The sequence below is a fragment of the Dermochelys coriacea genome, chromosome 2 (assembly GCF_009764565.3).
Source record: "Dermochelys coriacea isolate rDerCor1 chromosome 2, rDerCor1.pri.v4, whole genome shotgun sequence".
Taxonomy (NCBI): Eukaryota; Metazoa; Chordata; order Testudines; family Dermochelyidae; genus Dermochelys; species Dermochelys coriacea.
This window is the reverse complement of record NC_050069.1, coordinates 106,249,328-106,265,698: the sequence shown is the minus strand read 5'-3', so window position 1 is coordinate 106,265,698 and position 16,371 is coordinate 106,249,328. Positions and strand designations below refer to the sequence as shown.

Genomic DNA, 16,371 nt, shown 5'->3' with positions numbered 1-16,371 from the left:
CAGTTGTCTATACACCTAACACATACATCAATTTTTCAGCAAGGCATTTCAGTTTTTAATCTTCACTTACCTCTCTTTGCCATGAATGCTTGTGGTAACACTAAGAAAAATACTCCAGGTGCCTGTTGTTTTTTTTCTTAATATGTTTGAAGGTTAACCTTTACCTTTCTTATTCTAAATTCGGTTCCAACCTAGAGCATGGCTAGTGACTTTCTGGAAGCTTGTCCATCTGTAATACTGATTGTCATATTGCACTATTTTCAAACTTAAGCCCCAATCCTGCAAGGATTTATGTACTTCAATAGTCCCATCAGAGCTATAATTTAGGCCTGCATTCTTTAACACCTTGTGTAAGATCAAGCACATGCAAAAATCTTTATCGGATCTACACCTAATCCCATCCATTATAGAACCTCAATCTCTCAAAAATTAAAGAAAAAGAAAGAGAAAGAAACAGCACACATTCCCCCAGTGTGAAAATAGCCAGCCAGTTGAAAGTGACCTGCAGACAGAAAATCGTGGGTTTCGTGCCCTTATTGCTTCTTTGTAACATTTAAAGATTGAGGTAGGTTTTAAGTTTATTTTTCTTGGATTTTGCCTTAAAAATAACAGGAATGCCAAGTTTAATCTTTCCCTGTTTTTGCCGGAGTGGAAACTTTTGCTGCCTTTAAGGGGCAGGATATTGAACCTTTCACAAAACACTTTTCTCGTATATCTTTGGCAAAGATTTGAGTTAAATGCAGGTTTTAACCAATCTGAATAAAAATCCCTTCTGATATCCATTGCTCAGTCTTCACCTCCTTGATACATATGATTAGGGCTCCATGTTTGTCATGGAGGTCTCAGAAGTCATGGATTCCATGACCTTACGCGACCTCTGTGACTTCTGCAGCGGCCAGTGTGGTTGACCACAGGGCCACCTAAAGAGCTGGCTCCCAGGCCAGCTGCTCAGGTGGCCCCGGGGCCAGCTGGACCGGCTGCTGCTGGAGTGACCCTGGGGCCAGCTGGACCGGCTGCTGCTCGGGCAGCCCTGGTCAGCTGGCCCCAGGGACTGCCAGAGCAGCGGCCGGTCCAGCTGGCCCCAGGGACTGCCAGAGCAGCGGCTGGTCCAGCTGGCCCCAGGGACTGCCAGAGCAGCGGCCGGTCCAGCTGGCCCTGGGGCCTGCCTGAGCAGTGGCTGGCCCTGGGGCCTGCCTGAGCAGTGGCTGGCCCTGGTGCAATCGGCAGCCACTGCTTGGCGGCCCCCCGCAGCTGGTGCCACTGGCCCTGCCCCCTCCCAGCAGTGGCCTCCCCAGGTGTCCCCCCCACCAAGATTTAGTCAGGGGTATTTATAGTATAGTCATGGATAGGATTGCCCATGACCGGTCCATGACTTTTACTAAAAACACCAGTGACTAAATCATAGCCTTACTTATGATGTCATAATCCTACTAGTTCTTCAATTGTCCACAGTGTATTCCAGGAAAAGACAAGTGAATCAGATTTGAATTTCTAATGTGAAAAAACCCAGACTACAAAAATTCAGGTTTCAGGCTTTGATTGTACATCATAAAGAACTACAATTAAAAGAGGGCATAACCTATTTTTTTCCCCTTTGCACAGCCCTTTAAACCTCTAGTGTCATCATAGGATCAGCACCAGCTGTAGCCAGTTAAACTAAATATTTTCAGGTTTTTAGATGCTGCTGGGAGACAAAAAGTACCCTGAAGTACTCAAACAAACACATTTCCTTACAAAGGAAAGCACTTTAATAGACAAAAGCACAGTTTTCTTTAGGGTTATGGATTTAGCAATCTCAACTGCTACCAGATTGTTTACTTGGAAGAAGCACTCATGCCGCTCATGACACATGTAACCAAAAGTACAGATGGGAAATAAATATAATCAGCAAAGCACATATTATTTGTACAATTACAAAAGCCAATCCATACAATTGTACTAACAACAACATACACGCTTTAATCTGGTAGACAGCCTGCTGCTGGAGCAGAAATGTAATAGAGGTTGGTAAACAGCAGAACACACTTTTTAGTCATATTCATTATGCATAACTGCTCAAAACCCACTTGTTGCTGGCATGTATTCTACCCCTAAATGAAATGGATAGTACAACACTGCCATTTCCATATGCATTCATTATTTTTTCTCTCACTAGATCAGTTGAGACACAGACACAGGACGACGTCTGGCCACTACTTCCAAAACTTTTTTGAGGGACATTTACTGAAAAAATGTTGGTGGTGCACCTGCAGTCACAATCCCCTGGGTGTCCTCAACCCTTACCTGGGACTGCCCAGGCACCTATGACTGCTATCCTTCATCTAAGGATTTCTTTACGTATGTTAGCAACAAGAAGGTGGTCAAGGAAAGTGTGGGCCCCTTACTGAATAAGGGAGGCAACCTAGTGACAGAGGATGTGGAAAAAGCTAATGTACTCAATGTTTTTTTTGCCTCTGTCTTTACGAACAAGGTCAGTTCCCAGACTGCTGCACTGGGCAGCACAGCATGGGGAGGAGGTGACCAGCCCTCTGTGAAGAAAGAAGTGGTTTGGGACTATTTAGAAAAGCTGGACGAGCACAAGTCCATGGGGCCGGATGCACTGGATCCGAGGGTGCTAAAGGAGTTGGCAGATGTGATTGCAGAGCCATTGGCCATTATCTTTGAAAACTCATGGCAAACGGGGGAGGTCCCAGATGACTGGAAAAAGGCTAATGTAGTGCCCATCTTTTAAAAAGGGAAGGAGGAGGATCCGGGGAACTACAGACTAGTCAGCCTCACCTCAGTCCCTGGAAAAATCATGGAGCAGGTCCTCAAGGAATCAATTCTGAAGCACTTAGAGGAGAGGAAAGTGATCAGGAACAGTCAGCATGGATTCACCAAGGGCAAGTCATGCCTGACTAATCTAATTACCTTCTATAACGAGATAACTGGCTCTGTGGATGAGGGGAAAGCAGTGGACATGTTATTCCTTGACTTTAGCAAAGCTTTTGATACGGTCTCCCACAATATCCTTGCCAGCAAGTTAAAGTAGTATGGGCTGGATGAATGGACTATAAGGTAGAAAGAAAGCTGGCTAGATCACCAGGCTCAATGGGTAGTGATCGATGGCTTCATGTCTAGTTGGCAGCTAGTATCAAGCGGAGTGTCCAAAAGTCGGTCCTGGGGCCGGTTTGGTTCAATATCTTCATTAATGATCTGGAGGATGGCATGGACTGCACCCTCTGAAAATTTGCAGACGACACTTGTTGTAGGAGCAGCAGTGATCTGTATGCTGTATGACTATGCTATGTATAACCTGTATGCTCAAAAGGTCTGTTACACTTTCCCCCCACCCTTTTATCTCCTCTCCCTCTTTAAATACCTGTGAAGTGGCTTTCCCTCTCCTCCTCCCTCCTGGAATGCTTGTGGGATGAATGGGCAGGTTGAACAGCTGGAAGATCAGAAGAGCTCCCAGGTAGACAAGGTGTCTGGGACTCTAATTAGACAGCGATCATGCATCCAATGCATGGACACTGCCCGAGGTGGAGTGTGACCAACCCAGACATGGCCAAGTAATTTCTAGTCACAGGCCATGAGGAGCAGGTCCTTAAAAGGGGAAGGGGCCATGTGCTCAGGAGTGCACTCACAAGCTTGTACCTCCCGTGAAGGCCCTTCGCCCAGACTGCCTGGCCAGTGGTTCGCTGCATTGCATTCCATTGTGCCTCGGGAAGACTTACCTTCATCACACCATCCATCACTGCGCTGTGGGACACTTACCTTCAAGGATCCTAACATTTCCAGTGCCGTGCCTGTCCTGTGAGTGTGAGTATGCAAGTGTGAATATGACCCCCCCCCTTCTTTTGAGCTTAGCTATCAGTGTAATAAACATGCTGCTTTCTGCCAAACTCTGGTGGGTCATTAGTCCTCCCTAAACTTACTAGCTGGCCCAATTTCAGGAAACAACACTAAACTGGGAGGAGTGGTAGATACGCTGGAGGGTAGGTATAAGATACAGAGGGACCTAGACAAATTACAGAATTGGGCCAAAAGAAATCTGATGAGGTTCAACAAGGACAAGTGCAGAGTCCTGCACTTAGGACAGAAGAATCCCATGCACCGATAGACTAGGGACCGAATTACTAGGCAGCAGTTCAGCAGAAAAGGACCTAGGAGTTACAATGGATGAGAAGCTGGACAGGAGTCAACAGTGTGCCCTTGTTGCCAAGAAGGCTAATGGCATTTTGGGCTGTATAAGTAGAGGGATTGCCAGCAGATAGAGGGACGTGATCATTCCCTGCTATTCGGCATTGGTGAGGCCTTATCTGGAGTAATGTGTCCAGTTTTGGACCCCACACTACAAGAAAGATATGGAAAAATTGGAAAGAGTCCAGCAGAGGGCAACAAAAATGATTAGGGGGCTGGAACACATGACTTATGAGGAGAGGCTGAGGGAACTGGGATTATTTAGTCTGCAGAAGAGAAGAGTGAGGGGGGATTTGATAGCTGCTTTCAACTACCTGAAAGGGGGTTCCAAAGAGGATGGATCTAGCCTGTTCTCAGTGGTACCAGATGACAGAACAAGGAGTAATGGTCTCAAGTTCCAGTGGGGGAGGTTTAGGTTGGATATTAGGAAAAACTTCTTCACTAGGAGGGTGCCAGAGTAGCAGCCGTGTTACTCTGTATTCGCAAAAAGAAAAGGAGTACTTGTGGCACCTTAGAGACTAACAAATTTATTAGAGCATAAGCTTTCGTGAGCTACAGCTCACTTCATCGGATGCATTTTTACTAGGAGGGTGGTGAAGCACTGGAATGGGTTACCTAGAGAGGTGGTGAAATCTCCTTCCTTAGAGGTTTTTAAGGTCAGGCTTGACAAAGCCCTGGCTGGGATGATTTAGTTGGGGATTAGTCCTGCTTTGAGCAGGGGGTTGGACTAGATGACCTCCTGAGGTCCCTTCCAACCCTGAGATTCTATGGTTCAATGATTCTATGATTCTAATGGTGGTAAAGTGTCTTTGGGATCTTGTAATATTTATCAGATACCACAATCACAAGGGCTTGTCGAATCACCTGCTGTGGGAGTGGATTGGGATAGGAGAGTCTTTTTGATTGGGTTTGTTTCACACTTATTTTGCATAGGTGTAGATGACTGCCCAATATGTAAGGCAATAGAAAATCAGGTCCTACACTTGCAAAGACTGGAGATACACTTTCAATGAAGGGTGCACTCGCTACCCCATTAGCACTCATCTGCACTGAGTTAGAGCTGGTTTGCTCCCATCTGCACCTCTAGAACATGCTCCTTTCAGCATCTCAGGACATCCTGCATTTAGGAAGCTTGGTCAAGGAGTATTTAAAAGCTTTTTGAGGTAGTTTCACAGGCTGGGCACTTTGACTGTGAAATGGTGTTTATGTTAGGGTTTTATATTGGTGCCTATCCCCCTACTATCTGAGCACCTAAGGTAGTGAGTTATTTGGTACTGTGATTTAAACTGGAAAGTCAGTATGATAAATTCTACAAAATTAATTGCTCAGCTGTGTGGAGTTCGGTGAGAATATAAATATCTAAATTATTAATATTGAAGCCTATGGAAGTTTTGCATTAAAACTATTAGTAGGTACATGAACCATCTGTTTTCCTAGGGTGGAATTCATCTCTGTGCTGAGGGCTAGCACAATCCCTATTTTAGGAATTATGCTGAACTTAATTTATTGGTGTTCAGGCTTAGTTGTAGCCTCTGTTCCAGGGCAAATGTCCCCCTTAGATTGTTTTATGAGAAGGGCGAATATGAGATAAGCATAATCCCCAAATCTGTATTGTGCATAACTGCCTAGGCATCCAGGGAGGAGTGTATTTATATCTCTAAAAAGTAGTTTCTAAGTAAATATGGTCAATACACAACCACAGAGTAAGAGAACCGTTGTAGAAAGGCTTATAAAATTAATGAAAGAATGAGATTACATTGAAATCTCTCTCTGACATTTTTAGGAAAACAGGTTTTTGGGAATCTCTGATCAATTTGCTGATTAAAATAGGATTTCAAAACAATGGACAAGATATTCTGTAATCATGGTATAATGGCTCTGGGTGGCAGACTGTAGCTGCTGTTCCAAAGCTCTTCTAAAATTCTGGTTACATTTCTCCCTCCCTTTATATTTTCAGGAGACCTGTCCTTGTCAGCCTGATGTTGCCATTGGGCTAAGTCTCGGAAGCTTAAGCTGTTGATAACTGTGAAGCCATTTTCGTGGGCTCTTCAGAGGAGGCATCTGCTAGCTCTGTAATGAATAACATGATAAGTAGGACTGCAGCCGATCCCCACTAACATGCATAATGCCAAAGATGTACATATTAACAACCCGAACAGTTGTTTTTTCTACTGCCATTTGGTTTCATTTCAAATTAGAATATTTGTGAATGTGATTTTATATTAACTTTTCATTTCAAGTGAAGATGGACTATCATGTTTATATGCCTAACTGAATATCTTTGATGATCATCTGAAATTCCAGAAATGAGTGGCTCAAAGCCAGGCTTTCCTAGTAACAATCATAAGTGGAATAAGATGAAACCTCAGTGGTTAGTGTCAGATGCTTCAAAAGAAGGTTCAAGAAAGCTCATAATGGACCATAATGGCATCTCTTGCTCTTAGGGGAAGTTTCTTCCTCATCCTAAACAGTTAGTGCTTGATTTACGCCCTGAAGCTTGAGGGTTTAAATCTCTCACACATTTTTATCCTATTTAATGAAACTGCAGCTGTTTTTCCTGCTTCATTGTTTTGCCCTAAAACCTCCAATGATGCATAGGATAACTTTAAAATTGCAGACTAGTTTCATTCCAAGATATAATTAATTTTTTTAAATAATAGCCCACTTCTGTGAATGCAAAGAGTGGTATGAGCTGACACACTGTAGTGGATTCTCACATTCAGGAAATAGAAAAATAACTAAATGTTGCTCACTGCTAAGAATCTTAGATCCTTTTTGAGCATACCCTGGAGATCTGTACTGTGCCTCCATAAATAGGTTTGTCTTATACTGATATTGGCTGAGCTAAGGAAGGTATTCGGGCAATAACTAGGTTATTGAAAAGGAAAGCCATCAAAACCTTGTTGTGTAGGTTGTTACTGGTTTATTGTAGTTTTGGTGATGCAGTTAACAGAAAGGGCTAAAAACATACAATGCCAAGTGCATTCAGAGATTTCCAAGGAGATGATAGTAAACTGTACTGAATCATCTAAAAACAAAGATTAGCTCCACGTTGGCTGAGCTACTAGTACATCAAAACTACCATTACTAAGGTTACCATTACCATTACTTCAGCTTCTTTAGTTCTTTGGGGGAGATGTGATGTGTGAGTTAAACAAGTATTAACCTGCACAGCCAGCCATTGCATGAACTGGAATAGAGTTTGTGTTTTATTTTATTTCTTGGTTTTCCCTGTTTCTACTCTCTCTTTCTAGAATAAATGGTATCTGGTTTAAATGCAATTATAATTATCAATTTTGAGCGAACAAGTGTGAAAAGGCTCTACCCTCAGGGAAAGAAAAAGAACAAGTGGATAGAGTTTACCAACCCACAGCCATGGGGGTTTGGGACAGACTGGAATTCTTGCTCAAAATACCGCCATATGTGGTGGAAAGAGCTCCAGGATGGCCCTGGGGCAGTCTATTGCTAAAGTCTATGGCTGTCTATTGCTAAAGAGAGCAATGGGGTGTGTTCAGTAGCATAAAACTACAGCCAGAAATTAGCCCCATCTTTCCCTCCCAAATCTGACACAAATAAAGTAGTGTAAATTTGCACTAGGTTATTGGCCAACTCAGGAATGCCCACACAGTCCTTGAACAGCTACTCACATAGACTGTGCCAGAAATATTGCATCATGCAGAACTACTTTTGCCAGGATACTCAACCAGAGCAAAAGGATGCCATGAATGGAGAAGGGGGACACAGAGTAAAATGTGTGGACAACATCTTTTGACCTCTAGACCTTGCCTGGAAAAGCTGCTCCCTGACTCAGTATGTGGAGGGACAAGAGAAGTATTGGCTCTGGAGGTTTCAAAGGAACAAGCATCAGGATACAACAGTAACACTGCAATTCCCCATCTGGCTACTGTTTTTCAGGCCCAGACATAGCCTGAAGCTAGATTTGGTCCTAGCTGAGTATAGCATGCACTGCAGCACCCTTACAACAGCTTTTTTGCAAACAGCTCACTGAATCCACAACTCCCATAAAAAACATATTGTAGGGACAAATTTGAGGCTTAGACACACACGACGCCTCTCCTATGTAAGGTTTCAGAGTAGCAGCCGTGTTAGTCTGTATTCGCAAAAAGAAAAGGAGTACTTGTGGCACCTCAGAGACTAACAAATTTATTAGAGCATAAGCTTTCGTGAGCTACAGTTCACTTCATCGGATGCATTTGGTGGAAAAAACAGAGGAGAGATTTATATACACACACACACACAGAGAACATGAAACAATGGGTTTATCATACACACTGTAAGGAGAGTGATCACTTAAGATAAGCCATCACCAGCAGCAGGGGGGGGGAAAGGAGGAAAACCTTTCATGGTGACAAGCAAGGTAGGCTAATTCCAGCAGTTAACAAGAATATCAGAGGAACAGTGGGGGGTGGGGTGGGAGGGAGAAATACCATGGGGAAATAGTTTTACTTTGTGTAATGACTCATCCATTCCCAGTCTCTATTCAAGCCTAAGTTAATTGTATCCAGTTTGCAAATTAATTCCAATTCAGCAGTCTCTCCGAGCGTCCCTCATTTATTAGATAACAGAATTAGCCCCAGACAGCCTTAAAAATGAACACTTAAAATCTGTAGCATCTTGATGCTACACAATAGGCCATATTTGATACCAAACAAGAAAAAGCAAATTTTAAAGAAACACTGTATGCATATATGCATTTTGGGAATTTAAACACTTACAATCTGTAATGGAGCTAGCAAAGCCTATCAAGAAATATAATGCTTGTTAAAAATTATTCAGCATACTTATGTACACGCTAAAGCATAAGAACTCTGAACTAGTAATTATTGTGTGCAAGACTGGGTAAATAGATATGGTTTTTAAATGTTCTGTGAGAGCCCAGTCCTGAAAACAATTATGCACATTAAAAATCCATATGCCCATATACTTCAGTAGGATCGCTTGTTCAAGTAAGAGCTAGTCATGACAAGAAAAGGAGTACTTGTGGCACCTTAGAGACTAACAAATTTATTAGAGCATAAGCTTTCGTGAGCTACAGCTCACTTCATCGGATGCATTTGGTGGAAAAAGCAGAGGAGAGATTTATATACACACACACACAGAGAACATGAAACAATGGGTTTATCATACACACTGTAAGGAGAAAGAAAAGGAGTACTTGTGGCACCTTAGAGACTAACAAATTTATTAGAGCATAAGCTTTCGTGAGCTACAGCTCACTTCATCGGATGCATTTGGTGGAAAAAACAGAGGAGAGATTTATATACACACACACAGAGAACATGAAACAATGGGTCTATCATACACACTGTAAGGAGAGTGATCACTTAAGATAAGCCATCACCAACAGCAGGGGGGGGAAGGAGGAAAACCTTTCATGGTGACAAGCAGGTAGGCTAATTCCAGCAGTTAACAAGAATATCAGAGGAACAGTGGGGGGTGGGGTGGGAGGGAGAAATACCATGGGGAAATAGTTTTACTTTGTGTAATGACTCATCCATTCCCAGTCTCTATTCAAGCCTAAGTTAATTGTATCCAGTTTGCAAATTAATTCCAATTCAGCAGTCTCTCGTTGGAGTCTGTTTTTGAAGCTTTTTTGTTGAAGTATAGCCACTCTTAGGTCTGTGATCGAGTGACCAGAGAGATTGAAGTGTTCTCCAACTGGTTTTTGAATGTTATAATTCTTGACGTCTGATTTGTGTCCATTCATTCTTTTACGTAGAGACTGTCCAGTTTGGCCAATGTACATGGCAGAGGGGCATTGCTGGCACATGATGGCATATATCACATCGGTAGATGCGCAGGTGAACGAGCCTCTGATATTGTGGCTGATGTGATTAGGCCCTATGATGGTATCCCCCGAATAGATATGTGGACAGAGTTGGCAACGGGCTTTGTTGCAAGGATAGGTTCCTGGGTTAGTGGTTCTGTTGTGTGGTGTGTGGTTGCTGGTGAGTATTTGCTTCAGATTGGGGGGCTGTCTGTAAGCATGGACTGGTCTGTCTCCCAAGATCTGAGAGAGCGATGGCTCGTCCTTCAAGATAGGTTGTAGATCCTTGATGATGCGTTGGAGAGGTTTTAGTTGGGGGCTGAAGGTGATGGCTAGTGGCGTTCTGTTGTTTTCTTTGTTGGGCCTGTCCTGTAGTAGGTGACTCCTGGGTACTCTTCTGGCTCTGTCAATCTGTTTCTTCACTTCAGCAGGTGGGTATTGTAGTTGTAGGAATGCATGATAGAGATCTTGTAGGTGTTTGTCTCTGTCTGAGGGGTTGGAGCAAATGCGGTCACATAAACACCACCCTATATCGGAAACCTACTGACCGCTATTCCTACCTACATGCCTCTAGCTTTCATCCAGATCATACCACTCGATCCATTGTCTACAGCCAAGCGCTACGATATAACCGCATTTGCTCCAACCCCTCAGACAGAGACAAACACCTACAAGATCTCTATCATGCATTCCTACAACTACAATACCCACCTGCTGAAGTGAAGAAACAGATTGACAGAGCCAGAAGAGTACCCAGGAGTCACCTACTACAGGACAGGCCCAACAAAGAAAACAACAGAACGCCACTAGCCATCACCTTCAGCCCCCAACTAAAACCTCTCCAACGCATCATCAAGGATCTACAACCTATCTTGAAGGACGAGCCATCGCTCTCTCAGATCTTGGGAGACAGACCAGTCCTTGTTTACAGACAGCCCCCCAATCTGAAGCAAATACTCACCAGCAACCACACACCACACAACAGAACCACTAACTCAGGAACCTATCCTTGCAACAAAGCCCGTTGCCAACTCTGTCCACATATCTATTCAGGGGATACCATCATAGGGCCTAATCACATCAGCCACAATATCAGAGGCTCGTTCACCTGCGCATCTACCAATGTGATATATGCCATCATGTGCCAGCAATGCCCCTCTGCCATGTACATTGGCCAAACTGGACAGTCTCTACGTAAAAGAATGAATGGACACAAATCAGACGTCAAGAATTATAACATTCAAAAACCAATTGGAGAACACTTCAATCTCTCTGGTCACTCGATCACAGACCTAAGAGTGGCTATACTTCAACAAAAAAGCTTCAAAAACAGACTCGAACGAGAGACTGCTGAATTGGAATTAATTTGCAAACTGGATACAATTAACTTAGGCTTGAATAGAGACTGGGAATGGATGAGTCATTACACAAAGTAAAACTATTTCCCCATGGTATTTCTCCCTCCCCCCCCCCACTGTTCCTCTGATATTCTTGTTAACTGCTGGAATTAGCCTACCTTGCTTGTCACCATGAAAGGTTTTCCTCCTTCCCCCCCCCCCCTGATGCTGGTGATGGCTTATCTTAAGTGATCACTCTCCTTACAGTGTGTATGATAGACCCATTGTTTCATGTTCTCTGTGTGTGTGTATATAAATCTCGCTAACCTGGTGGCAGAACTTTGTGACTTTGTCCTGACCCATAACTATTTCACATTTGGTGACAATGTATACCTTCAAATCAGCGGCACTGCGATGGGTACCCGCATGGCCCCACAGTATGCCAACATTTTTATGGCTGACTTAGAACAACGCTTCCTCAGCTCTCGTTCCCTAATGCCCCTACTCTACTTGCACTACATTGATGACATCTTCATCATCTGGACCCATGGAAAAGAAGCTCTTGAGGAATTCCACCATGATTTCAACAATTTCCATCCCACCATCAACCTCAGCCTGGACCAGTCCACACAAGAGATCCACTTCCTGGACACTACGGTGCTAATAAGCGATGGTCACATAAACACCACCCTATATCGGAAACCTACTGACCGCTATTCCTACCTACATGCCTCTAGCTTTCATCCAGATCATACCACTCGATCCATTGTCTACAGCCAAGCGCTACGATATAACCGCATTTGCTCCAACCCCTCAGACAGAGACAAACACCTACAAGATCTCTATCATGCATTCCTACAACTACAGTACCCACCTGCTGAAGTGAAGAAACAGATTGACAGAGCCAGAAGAGTACCCAGAAGGCACCTACTACAGGACAGGCCCAACAAAGAAAACAACAGAACGCCACTAGCCATCACCTTCAGCCCCCAACTAAAACCCCTCCAACGCATCATCAAGGATCTACAACCTATCCTGAAGGACGAGCCATCGCTCTCTCAGATCTTGGGAGACAGACCAGTCCTTGCTTACAGACAGCCCCCCAATCTGAAGCAAATACTCACCAGCAACCACACACCACACAACAGAACCACTAACCCAGGAACCTATCCTTGCAACAAAGCCCGTTGCCAACTCTGTCCACATATCTATTCGGGGGATACCATCATAGGGCCTAATCACATCAGCCACAATATCAGAGGCTCGTTCACCTGCGCATCTACCAATGTGATATATGCCATCATGTGCCAGCAATGCCCCTCTGCCATGTACATTGGCCAAACTGGACAGTCTCTACGTAAAAGAATGAATGGACACAAATCAGACGTCAAGAATTATAACATTCAAAAACCAATTGGAGAACACTTCAATCTCTCTGGTCACTCGATCACAGACCTAAGAGTGAAAAGAAAAGGAGTACTTGTGGCACCTTAGAGACTAACAAATTTATTAGAGCATAAGCTTTCGTGAGCTACAGCTCACTTCATCGGATGCATCCGATGAAGTGAGCTGTAGCTCACGAAAGCTTATGCTCTAATAAATTTGTTAGTCTCTAAGGTGCCACAAGTACTCCTTTTCTTTTTGCGAATACAGACTAACACGGCTGCTACTCTGAGACCTAAGAGTGGCTATACTTCAACAAAAAGCTTCAAAAACAGACTCCAACGAGAGACTGCTGAATTGGAATTAATTTGCAAACTGGATACAATTAACTTAGGCTTGAATAGAGACTGGGAATGGATGAGTCATTACACAAAGTAAAACTATTTCCCCATGGTATTTCTCCCTCCCCCCCCCACTGTTCCTCTGATATTCTTGTTAACTGCTGGAATTAGCCTACCTTGCTTGTCACCATGAAAGGTTTTCCTCCCCCCCCCCCCCCCCCCCGCTGCTGGTGATGGCTTATCTTAAGTGATCACTCTCCTTACAGTGTGTATGATAAACCCATTGTTTCATGTTCTCTGTGTGTGTGTGTATATAAATCTCTCCTCTGCTTTTTCCACCAAATGCATCCGATGAAGTGAGCTGTAGCTCACGAAAGCTTATGCTCTAATAAATTTGTTAGTCTCTAAGGTGCCACAAGTACTCCTTTTCTTTTTGCGAATACAGACTAACACGGCTGCTACTCTGAAACTAGTCATGACAGTAACAGTTTGCAGGATCAGGCCCTCAATGTGATATGTATGTACAATTTTTGTTTTTAAAATTAAGAGAATTTTTAAAGTGTGATTTTTCTATTTTGGTATAAGCATAATGTAACATGCCAGGACCCTGGCCACTATGAGAGCTTTACTCTGAATTATAGTACAAGTGCAACAGGTAGAAAACCCCCACAAAAAAAAACGAGAGTCAACTTCTGCTCTCACTTGCACTGGTGTAAATCTGGAGTAGCTCCATTAATTTACTCCCATGTAACTGAATAGAATTTACCCCAATAGTCCAGACAGGATTTGTTTCCACTGCAGAGACCATAATCAAAAGCCTCTAGAACAAATTCAAAGTCCTTCTGTAATCACAAAAGCCTTCAGTGTGAAACCTTGGAGAAACATTGAGGGAGTTTGAATTACAAATCTCAGAATAAGGAATTTAGGGAAATATTAACCTTAATATTGTGTGAAACATTTTTGTGATATTTACATTAAAGAGCATCCAAGGGATGATTTACAATTCTGAATTAAAGCAAATATGATCAAAACAACACAGGGTGTACTACTTACACTCTATACAGGTGAAGCAAAGGCTGCATATTCTGTGCTTTTCTGAGCCCCAGAGATCCTCATCTGTTGTTTCAAATGCAGTATGGAAAAAAGGCAAGCTTATGCCTGCTCCGAGATACTTCAGCTTGTCACAAAAAAATTGTTAAATTACATTTTTTTTATTTTTCTGCTTTGGCAATACCCTTGATTAACTCACATGAGGCACACACGTTTTCAAAAAGAAAAGGAGTACTTGTGGCACCTCAGAGACTAACAAATTTATTTGGGCATAAGCTTTCGTGAGCTACAGCTCACTTCATTGGAAATGGTTTTACTTTGTGTAACGACCCATCCACTCCCAGTCTTTGTTCAAGCCTAAATTAATTGTATCCAGTTTACAAATTAATTCCAATTCAGTAGTCTCTCGGAGTCTGTTTTTGAAGTTCTTTTGTTGAAGAATTGCAACTTTTAGGTCTGTAATCGAGTGACCAAAGAGACTGAAGTGTTCTCCAACTGATTTTTGAGTGTTATAATTCTTGATGTCTGATTTGTGTCCATTTATTCTTTTACGGAGAGACTGTCCAGTCTGACCAATGTACATGGCAGAGGGGCATTGCTGGCACATGATGGCATATATCACATTGGTAGCTGTGCAGGTGAACGAGCCTACGATAGTGTGGCTGATGTGATTAGGCTCTATGATGGTGTCCCCTGAATAGATATGTGGACACAGTTGGCAACGGGCTTTATTGCAAGGATAGGTTCCTGGGTTAGTGGTTCTGTTGTGCGGTGTGTGGTTGCTAGCGAGTATTTGCTTCAGGTTGGGGAGCTGTCTGTAAGCAAGGACTGGCCTGTCTCCCAAGATCTGTGAGAGTGATGGGTCATCCTTCAGGATAGGTTGTAGATTTACAGTGTGTATGATAACACCCATTGTTTCATGTTCTCTATGTATATAAATCTCCCCACTGTATTTTCCACTGAATGCATCTGATGAAGTGATGAAGCATCACGAAAGCTTATGCTCAAATAAATTTGTTAGTCTCTAAGGTGCCACAAGTACTCCTTTTCTTTTTGCGAATAAAGACTAACACGACTGCTACTCTGAAACCACACATTTTCAAAGAGTTTCACAAACTTAGCCACATATAAGCTCAAATAAACCCTTCCTGAAACACCTCAGAGTACTTTACATGACTTCAAACATACAAAAAAAATACAGTTCAAAGACAAGGCTAAAGAAACAAATCTGATAAAGATGAGAGAGAAGAACATTCCAGGAAACATTGTGAGAAAACTCTCCTAGGGACAGAATACTAAATACAGAGAACCAACCCTCTCCAAATCGAAACAAGAGTTCCAACCTGGACACTAGGATCCAAGCAAAACTTACCAATGTTGTTATCAACTTGTGTTCAAGCCTGTTCATGCTTTTTACATATCTAACACAGCTTTAAAATCATTTATTTGGTCCAGAGAAAGCGAGTGGAGATGCTTGAAATTGGAGAAATTTGATCAGAAACATTGTTTCTCTTCAGGAAGTATCTAAGAATATCAACCAGCAGACTGGGAAAAAGAACTTTGTTATATGTGGTGGGAAGTGGCAAAGATGAGGCATGTGTTAAAAATCTCAGCATCCTAGTGAAACAATGTAGGTCACAGAGTGAAGAGGTTCCCATGGTGATACTGTAGTAACATAACTTGACAGCCAATTGTAAATTAAAAAATAACTGCAGTGTTTGCAAGCACTGAGGCCCTGACCCTGCTCCATTACAGGATCAAGCCCTGAGGGCAGGAAAGGTAAGTTAGGATAGTAAGATAATAACCAAGGAAAAATGAGACCCTCATTGGAAGGACTCACTGAGCAAAATTCAGCTTGTTTTGTGTTGAACTTGAAGAAGTTAGAAGGCACGGCTGAACATGAACGCAAGAAGAATCATGCAGCACAAAGTAAGCTGCTACTGGGACAGCATAGATAATACTGAGTTCAAGGGTTGACACCTAAGGTCCTCATCCTGAAAACGCTGATGTTCCCATCGACTACATGGAGACTACCCATGTGAGTAAAAGCCACAGGATCAGGCCTTACATATGTAAAGTTTGATATTGATGGACATGAGCATAAATGCTATCACCCAAAGTAAGCATACATGTTCACTGTATAAATAAATTGGCCTTTTGAGTCTCCCCTGAAAATCTGAATTTGATCACATCACATTGATGAGGACACTATGCACGAAGAGTGCTGGGGTAAGATCAGTGCTCTATCAGAGAAATCAATACAAAAGTTTTGCTGGGTAACAAAATCACC

The 16,371-nt window shown here is 42.9% G+C and overlaps 1 protein-coding gene across 3 annotated transcripts in view; it reads right to left on the bottom strand.

Annotated features, from left to right (window-relative positions):
- The window catches only part of KCNG2 (potassium voltage-gated channel modifier subfamily G member 2), an 81,910-nt gene that overhangs the window by 52,665 nt on the left and 12,874 nt on the right, over positions 1 to 16,371 (bottom strand). The window contains exon 1 of one of the 3 annotated variants that reach the window (XM_043508253.1): positions 14,085 to 14,219. The exons of the other annotated variants lie outside the window; for them this stretch is intronic. The gene's annotated coding sequence lies outside the window, so the exon portion shown is untranslated. Of the gene's footprint in view, positions 1 to 14,084; positions 14,220 to 16,371 lie in introns of those variants that run through there. 3 annotated transcript variants of the gene reach the window in all.